The sequence below is a fragment of the Cervus elaphus genome, chromosome 20, assembly GCF_910594005.1.
Source record: "Cervus elaphus chromosome 20, mCerEla1.1, whole genome shotgun sequence".
Classification (NCBI taxonomy): Eukaryota; Metazoa; Chordata; class Mammalia; order Artiodactyla; family Cervidae; genus Cervus; species Cervus elaphus.
This window is the reverse complement of record NC_057834.1, coordinates 140684816-140694695: the sequence shown is the minus strand read 5'-3', so window position 1 is coordinate 140694695 and position 9880 is coordinate 140684816. Positions and strand designations below refer to the sequence as shown.

The 9880-nt window shown below is 42.1% G+C and overlaps 1 long non-coding RNA gene across 1 annotated transcript; it reads left to right on the top strand.

Annotated features, from left to right (window-relative positions):
• The first annotated feature begins 1376 nt into the window (after positions 1 to 1376).
• LOC122677191 lies at positions 1377 to 8740 on the top strand. Its single transcript, XR_006335727.1, has 3 exons — positions 1377 to 1579; positions 7953 to 8333; positions 8507 to 8740. It is a non-coding gene; the product is annotated as an uncharacterized LOC122677191 (long non-coding RNA).
• The last annotated feature ends 1140 nt before the right edge of the window (positions 8741 to 9880 follow it).

Below are 9880 nucleotides of genomic sequence, written 5' to 3'. Positions count from 1 at the left end.
TTGTTGGAGTACTGAAATACATAATAGTGAAAATGACTATTATTGTTACATTACTGTAATTATTACCGTTGTCTGTAATTATAAAGTTTATCCACAGAATAGCTGCTCAGTTGAAGATGACCAAAGAGGAGTTTCACTATGTCTAAATATTGGTTTAAAAGCAGAGGAAACTCTCTACCACCCACGGGGCCTGCCCCATGCCCTGGAGCAACCATTCTGGAAGTCCAGACCCCTAAACTCTGCAGCCTGAGTCCTCAAGGTCTGGTCTTGGCCAGTGCCTCTTTTCTCCTGTATCCTTCCCAACTAGAAACAAATCGCGGGGAATACGTTCCTCTAAGCAATCCCATGGGCACCCCTCTTCCTGTCCAGGCTGCCTCCAGCTTCCCTACCTCACAAGCTCTGAGCAGGCTGTGCCTTCCTGTTTTGCTACCACTCCTACGCGGACCCCTAGTCGCAGCCTAATGCAAGTGTTGTGGCTGATCCCTTGCAATGCAAAGAGTAGCTGCTAAATGCACTTACTGATCTGTATTTTTAAATCTTCATAAACATGATAATGGAGGCATAATATTGAGTCAGGAACATGTGTGACATTGTTAACGATTTCCTTACTATTTAGACATTAAATATAGGGCGCTCCTTATAACTTTTCCATCCTAAAACTAAAGCTATTCAAGGAGGGGAGAGTGGCTCAAGAAGCAAGTGATACACAAATATATACATATATATAAATAATTATGGCTAATTTGCATTGTTGTAGGGAAAGCAACACAAAATGGTAAAACAATTTCCCACCAATTAAAAAAAAATTTTAAGAAAGATACTACAGTTATTCGAATGCCTTTTGTATGCAAAGACATATTTCCACACTACTTTTTCACTTTTTTAGTAGAATTCTATAATTGGAATGACAAGAGGTTTATTGACATCTTGAAAAAATTGCTTTCTAGAAACATATCCATTTATTTATGTGTGTACTGCTCACCTTCATTTAATTGCCATATTTTGAAAAAAAAAATAATGTAGAAGGAATTGTTATATTTTTTGCTTGTGAGACCAATGTTTTATGTTTTTGTGTTTTTATTCATTATGGAATGACCTGTGTGTCCTCAGATTGATATTCTATAAAGACTTAAAGGGATCATCAGGCAACTGCGAAACTTTCTGAGTATCTCCCTCCTTTTTAATACCCTGCCACACAGATGATAGGCCTCCCAACTCACCAGTGTTCTCAATTCAGAGTTTAGCAGGAATGTTTATGGGCCCCTTGCCCTGTAGTTGCAGCATGAAAACTGCCTGAAGGCAGAGAGCTGCGGAGTCGTCAGGTTGACATGTGTGTTCAGCTTCACTCCAGGAACCTAACCCTGGAACCCTAACACTGCCTGCTGTTCAGGGTGTGAGAACAGTTGTTTAATGTATTTTGTTCAACTTTCTAATTCCCAATTGTAGGTGAGGAAGTCTAGACACTGTTCCTCTTATTGTTGCAGGAAGGGAACCCTTTCCAGGGCCCTAGAGTGGGCTCACAATGCTGACAAAGCCAGAGACTTGATTGGGAAGAGGTAACCAGGAGGATAGCAGCAGGGTAAGTTGGTGATGGACAGGGAGGCCTGGCGTGCTGCGGTTCATGGGGTCGCAAAGAGTCGGACACGACTGTGCAACTGAACTGAACTGAAACTGAAAGGAAACCCAAGGGGACTCTGCCACCTGACTTGCAGTCTCAGGTTTTACGGTGATGGGTTGGTTTCCAGGTTGTCTCTGGCCAAGCATTCTGACTCAAGGCTCACTTCATGTATTTTGTTCAGCTTTCTAATTACCAGTAGTAGGTGAGGAAGTCCAGACACTGTGTATTTAGAAGCAGAAATCACATTTTAAGAGAAAATTATACTTTTGAATCAATAGTTTAAAATCGCCTAGTCACACGTGCTTCAAGTTGTCTTTTGTTTCATATTCTTTGTTTTGCTCATGAACATGTTAAAATAAAAGGAAATATCAGGAGACACACTTAGATGGCTTTTTCCCCCCTAGAAGAACATTATGCCAATAAATCCTGGGTAGGTCTTAGGAGTCTCTGAATTTCAATCCTTCAGGTACTATCAAGTCACTGAGGCAGTTTTTGCCCCTGTTTTTCATAATAAGATCTGCTGGTCTAATAAGTCACACTAAATTTTCTACAGGTTATATTGTGGATAATTTTTTTTTTCCTGAATCCCCGTGTCCATCTTCTTTTTCAGCCACTAGCAGTTCATTCTGCTGTAAGTGTGCAGTTCACTATCTCTGGATTGGCTTGAGGTGGCCACCTGTGTGACACTTGGCAGCTCACTTCTCATTTCTAATCCATGGATTTGAATTAAAGGGACTTTAAGGCTCTTGCATTCATTACTCAATAAATACTTATCAACTGAGAATTGTAATCACTGGAGGCACATTAATGAATGAATAGATAGGGACCCTGACCTCATGTGACTTTCTGGAGTACACAGACTCTTATAAATAAAAATTTTAATTGGGGGGAAAGTTTTGATTAGCATTATAAAGAAAAAAACTGAGCTTTCCAGGTGACTCAGTGGTAAAGAATCCACCTGCCAAGCAGGAGACATGGGTTCAATCTCTGAGTCAGGAAGATCCCCTGGAGAAGGAAATGGCAACCCACTCCACTATTCCTGCCTGGGAACTCCCATGGATAGAGGAGCCTGGCAGGCTGCAGTCCATGGGGTCGCAAGAGTCAGACATGACTTAGTGACTAAACAACAATGATGGAAAAAATCAGGATCACATGGGATGGTAAAGGGGAAGCACCAGCATTAGATGGGGTGGTCCAAGAATGCTCATCTGAGAGGTGAATATCTGAGCTGCCAACCAGATGAGCAGAAAACAGCAACCACTTTAAGCTCTAGGACAACGGCATTCTAGGCAGAGGGAAGAGCAAATACAAAGGCCCTGAGATGGGCACCAACTTGGAGGGTAGAAACACATGTTGGCTCAGTTGACATGAGTGAGGCATACATGGTGAAGGGGAGGAGGGAGGAGGGCGGAGGGCGGGGGGCGGGGAAGAATCAGGGCCTAGCTCAGTGCTGGCAGCCTGTGATCCTGGGATTCCCATCTGAGATTGTATTTCTATGTTCCTTAAAAGAGCATCTTAACAAAATCTCAACTTGAACATGAATGGGTTTTACCTACCAATTTTTATCTCTCTTTCTGTATCCTATGGTCTGATTCTGCCCTTAGCTGGTCATGAAGCAAGTTGCCAGGATTGATTAATGACTTCTAACCCCCCTTTCCATTTACCCCCACACTTCTGCGGCATGTGCTTCTGTGACACGTCCTATGGCCAGGACGCTCTCCTTCCTTTCGGAACGCTTGCTGCTGCCTTCCTGGTTCTCTGCTGTGTCCTTCCCCATGTGTCTCTCCCCGGCACTCACAGCAGGTTCACAGCAGACTCACTCACATGCTCTTCCCTTTGGAGCCCCCCGCTCCCATTTCAGCTGTGATATTTGGATACAAATTCCCAAGGATTTATCTCCAACCAAGACTCCTGCTCCCATGTCTGGGCTCTGTAGAATCTTCACCTGAATAAAAACCTAATACACCGTTCCTTCTCCCCAGTTACATCCCTTACGGGCCCTCCCTCTCTCCTGGGCACCAGGCTCCCTGGTTCAAATCCATGACCCATTTCTCTACACTCGAGTTATCTGGCCACACTGGCTCCAGCTCTAATGGAGTGAGTTGAGCAGTGATGGGCCCAGAGAAGAGTGGAGACAACAGGCATGTACCCAGTGAGGTTGTAACCACACTGAGAATAAAGGGCAGTGCTGATGAAAGGGAAGACTGTAGGGGGTTTCTGAAGGTTAGAACACGTTGGAAAGCAGTTTTAAACACAGGTGCAGGAGTGCTGTGATAGAGAAGTTGCAGTTTAAAGAGCAAGGCTCATTGCTGGCTCAGAAGGATCTTACTGGTAGCATCTTATCAAATGCCCTCTCAGTTGCAAATACTCCAGGTTACAAATCCTTTAGAAATATATCCTACACTTTTGCTAGCAGCAGAGTAACACAGGTAAAATTATACATTGCAGCATTGTTTGTAATGTAAACAGATTATTGCATATCCGTGTTCATCCCAATGTGGATGGGCCAAGTGTGTTATAATAGTACATCATCCATTCAGTGCACTTCCGTTCAGGAGATTATGTCCTGAGAGAGGACAGTTTCCAAGGTGTTGTCAAATAAATAAAAGCAGCATGTAACAAAACACCATGCTTAATATACCACTATTTGTGTTTTTAATCATGGAATGAAGGAGAAATATATTTTCGTGTTTGCTTATAAGGAACTCTAGGAGGATCCATAAGAAACAAAATACTACCTGTGAAGGGCAGATGGCCCTGGACAAACAGGCTAAACGATAGGAGGCACAAATTAAAGCAAAGTATATTTTCAGTATCTTGAATCATGTACCTGTATTATAACCTCTTTGGAATTTTCAATACATTGAATTTTTTAAAACCTCCCAAGGATAAAATGCATTTTACTGTTTTTATTTTACAACATTATTTTACTATTTTTACCAACTGAATGAATTTCCAGTTTGTTTTACCACGGCTGTTGTTTGCCTACTCTAAAATGTCTATTCATTAGTCTTTTCTGGTGGTTTTGATGTTTTTATTTTAACTTTGGTAAGAACCAAAGAAAAAAATTTTTCTCAACACCCTAGGTAACTTGTCCTTTTCTCTTTTCCTCCTTTCAGATACTTTATAAACTATGTGGGTTTTGGCACCATTTTCATAACTTCTATTTGCAAGAAAGAGGATAAGGCTATGGTAGTTTGCTAGGGTTGCCAGAATAAAATACCACAGACTGAGGCTTAAATAACAGAATTTCATCTAGGTTACAGTACTCCCTTCTTGTTCTATTTTGTCATACCAGCAGTTATGTTTCCTCATTTGTTACTGATTTTAGTTGTCTTTTTTTTTTAGTCAATATAGCTAAAGATCTGTTGCTTTTGTTAACCTGTTTGAGGTAACTTTTGTTTAAAATTGATTTCCTTGGTTTTCCTCTTCTGTATATTTATCTGAGAGCTAATCTTTAGTATTTTCATTCCTCCTTCTAGCTTTGAGTTTGGTTTGATCTCCCTTTTCTACCTGGGTGTAAAGATAGGTTGCTTATTTGAACTTTCTTTTTAATGTATGCATTAACAGCTTTACATTTCATTGTTGGTGATGTTTTTGCAGAACCCATACATTTTGGTATGTTCTGTTTATATTTTCATTTGTCTCCAGGTATTTTCTAAGTTCTTTTTTATTATTATTATTTGCCTACTGGTTATTTAAGAGTGTATTTAATCTTCACATACTTGTGGATTTTCCCACTTTTCCTTCTACTACTAATTTTTAGTTTCATTGCATTGTGACAGGAAAAAAATTCCTGTGTATGATTTGAGTCTATTTATGGTAGACTTATTTTCTGGCCTAACATATGGTCAATTTTGGAGAATGTTCCCCGTGCACTTGTGCAAAGTATGGAATCTGTCTGTCTCTGCCCGGGTCACACGGTGCCCTAGCTGCACGGTTCTTAGGGGTCACCTCTCACTGTCGGGTGCGACTGTTGGGTCGGTCGGCCATTTTCGTGCATTAATCGCACGGGGAGATCACTGGGACAAAAGGGACACCGTTCTGTCAGCCGGTGACTCTCAATACCTCATGGCAGGGAGGCTAAGAGTGGGCTCTGGTACATCCCGGGAGCCTCTCTCAGACTCACCCCTTGGCTACATTCTCAGAACCTGGAAAATTTAGCCCTGCAAAAGGCCTGGCCCCAATACAAACTCAGTTCAGTTCAGTCACTCAGTCGTATCCAACTCTTTATGACCCCATGAACCGCAGCACACCAGGTCTCCGTGTCCATCACCAATTCCTGGAGCTTGCTCACACTCATGCCCATCGAGTTGGTGATGCCATCCAACCATCTCATCTTCTGTTGTCCCCTTCTCCTCCTGCCTTCAACCTTTCCCAGCATCAGGGTCTTTTCAAATGAGTCAGCTCTTCCCATCAGGTGCCAAAGTATTGGCGTTTCAGCTTCAACATCAGTCCTTCCAATGAACACCCAGGCCTGATCTCCTTTAGGATGGACTGGTTGGATCTCCTTGCAGTTCAAAGGACTCTCAAGAGTCTTCTCCAACACCACAGTTCAAAAGCATCAATTCTTCAGTGCTCAGCTTTCTTTATAGTCCAACTCTATGTTCACTCTTACCGTCTCCTCTTTGACCACTTCCAATTTGCCTTGATTTATGGACCTAACATTCCAGGTTCCTATGCAATATTGCTCTTTACAGCATCAAACCTTGCTTCTATGACTGGCCCCATCCACAACTGGGTGTTGTTTTTGCTTTGGCTCCATCCCTTCATTCTTTCTGGAGTTATTTCTCCACTGATCTCCAGTAGCATATCGGGCACCTACCAACGTGGGGAGCTCATCTTTAACGTCTTCTTTTTGCCTTTTCATACTGTTTATGGGGTTCTCAAGGCAAGAATACTAAAGTGGTTTGCCATTCCTTCTCCAGTGGACCACATTCTGTCCGACCTCTCCACCATGACCCGTCCGTCTTGGGTGGCCCCACACGGCATGGCTTAGTTTCATTGAGTTAGATGAGGCTGTGGTCCATGTGACCAGATTGGCTAGTTGTCTGTGATTGTGGTTTCAGTCTGTCTGCCCTCTGATGCCCTCTCTCAGAGCCTACTGTCTTACTTGGGTTTCTCTTACCTTGGACTTGGGGTATCTCTTCATGGCTGCTCCAGCAAAGCACAGCCGCTGCTCCTTACCTTGGATGTGGGGTAGGTCCTCTCGGCCTAACTCCTGCGCTGTCGCCGCTGCGGTGCTCCTGCGCCATGGGGGACCCCCAAAAATGGCCTCTGAAAGGCACACTAGCTGTGGCCAAAAGCAGTGAGAGAACTCCCAATTTCCTTATGTCCAGCCCTCCATGGCCCTCAGTCGGAATCTGGATTTCAGGGACTCATGCCGCATGTCTTCCTGTTGCCTCCCTGTCTCCTGGCCCCCTCTCTCTCCATCAGGTTTCCTAGACGACCCCTACTTGACCTCTCATACCCACATGATAAGTTTTCTTAGAATGAGGTTTTCAAAAACAGATTATGAATTTCTTTGCCTATAAGTGATTTATATATTTTTTAAAAATCTTTTGTTACTTTGGTAAAGTAAATAAGCATTATTTAAGATTATGGAGCATGTAAAAGCTCATTCTGCTTCCACATAAAAATAACCCCTCACTGTTAGACTTTTGCTATTCTGATGTCCTTAAAACATGACAACAATCTACTCCTAAAATGGGGAATTAAAAATGCGGGAACAGTAGCTGTAAATCAAAGAGTCAGGGCTATGGGAAATCCAAGGCAGCCGCTTGGTTTTTCCTGGCTCCCTGACAAACCTCATTTTTATTTAATGGGTTAACGCCTTCCCTGGCTACAGGGTTAATGCCCTCACAATGACAAAAAAAAAAAAAATTATGTTTCACTTAATATTAAGTTCTAGTTTTGTTAGTTAAGGTCTGTGTTTACTACGACTCACTTCTGAGATAGTTCTTTGTTGTTATGTTATATTGCTAAAAGATTTAAGTTATTAAAAAGGACACTCTAAGTTTGTTTTGAAAGCTTATCTCAGTAACTAATCTTTGGATAAAGGTCAGATCCTCCACGATGTACAACCAGAAGATTGACACCTGACTATAATCATTTAACAATGTCAGATGACCTGGGGTATACTGGGCTCTACCTAATGAAATTTCTTGACTTAAATTCTGGCTTGTGACCTTACTAATATGGCTAGCTGTATTATTTTCCATGTTGCTTGTTTCAGAAGATTGTTTCTTATATTACTAAATGTGTGAATGACCTGTGATAAAATGCTGACATGCAGTTCCATATGAGATCAATGACTGTAATAATGTAATTCTAGATGTGGGAAGAAGCAACAAGAGGGAATATTCTCCTGGGCCAAGAGTCTAGTGAGACAGGTATGGTCCAGAGACTTGCTACTTGCAAGGTCTGGTCTAGTAACAGCACAGAGTGGCCTGTCAATGGAATCTTCATTAGACCTGGCACACAAAGGCCATGAAATGCCCCCAAAGCATGGTCAAATATGTGGCTGTGAAGAGACCATGTTGACTGGAAGTTGGCACTTACCTGCTGTCTCTACAAAGATTTCATCATGACCACTGCAAGCTGCTGACCTTCAACCCCCCTTGAAAGGAGTTCAGGATGGAGATAAGAAATAAGGCACTCTGTGCTCTGGGAAAAACCCAGAAGAACTGACCTTCGGAGAGTCAGATGCTTTCAGGTAAAAATTTTTATGAGCCCAAATTCTTGCATCTTCTTATACCTAGAGAAACACTAATGTCACGAACCAATGTCTAGTCCTGGTTCTCCTGGCTAGCTCCTCGGGAGATTTTCTACTTCTCTTAATCTTTGGGCCATGTATTTTTAACTTTTTGTTAAATGTGTTTATTCTAGAATACAACAAATCTCCAAGTGATAGTTTGACAAGAATATTCCTGGCCAACACCCAGACAATGCTGAAACAAGCCGCCTTATCATTCCATGGACTCTCATCTCCCTCCATAAAGGCACAACACCCCTGTACAGCCTGAAGAAGTCAGAGTGGTCATCGCCCCTTTTCCCCTGAGACTGGCTTCCCAAATGCCTGAGAAGGGAAATAGTTAGATAGTTAGACGTGAGCAGGGTATCAAAAGGGGCCGAAGAATTGGCCCTAAAAATAAAGAGAGGGATGAAAGTAGTGACCCAAGGACCAAAGAGCAGATAAAACCAAGGGGGAACGGAATGCAGGAATGGAAAACTAGACCCTTCTCATCCTTCCCTCCCCCATATTGTAACTATTAACAGATTTCAGGTCCTCCTGAGCAATATAACCTGTCTCCCCTCCTACCCCATAGGGAGAAGGTCTTTGCCTTACTCTCCGCCCTCCCCCTTCCCCCCAGGAGATGTGCCTCTTCCAATCAGCAAATGACCGGCAAGACCCCTATCCTGCTCCCTCTACCCTGGGTATAAAATTGGACTAAGGACCCCTGTTCAACGATGGTTCTCTCTTGAGCTGGCCCACAGCTCTAATGGTGTCACCCACTCTAATAAACTTCATTTCCCTCTCACTCTGTCTCATGTCAGGAAATTCTTTTCCAACCGGGGCCCAGACCATGACAATTTTCCTTACTGTTGTTACAAAATACTGATTAAATTTTCCTATCTAAAATAGGAATGTCTGATTTACTTAAAGGGATGACTGTAACTGACACAGGAAACCCCACAAAGATATTAGTAGATTTCTCAGAAGAAAACTACATGCCAGGAGACAGTAAAATGAAATACTCAGAAGGCAGAGCAATAAAAATTGCCAACCAGGAAAACTCTATTCACCAAACTTATCCTTCAAATATGATGGGAAAGTAAAGGCGTTCTTAAAGAAAAGCTGAGGGAGTCCATTACCACAAGACCTGCCTTGCAAAGAATACTAGAGAAGTTCAAGCAGAATGAAAAAGATGCAAAGTAACACATGAACACACACAAGAGTATATAACACACTAGGTAAGGTAAAAATACATAGTCAGATTTAGTTAATTCCAATTACTTAGAACAACGGTATATTAACAACTTCAAGTATAAAGTTTCAAGGAAAAGATGATTAAAAGTAACTATATCTAATATACCTTATTAACAAACACACAGCATAAAAGAGAGAACTGTGACATCAGAACATTCAGAGGAAGAGTTAAATGGTGGAGCAACTTTATTGGCTAATGGAGAGAGGCTGCAATCAGCACAAGACAAACTGTTTTAGGTATAAAATTTTAACATAAGCTTCATGGTAACCAG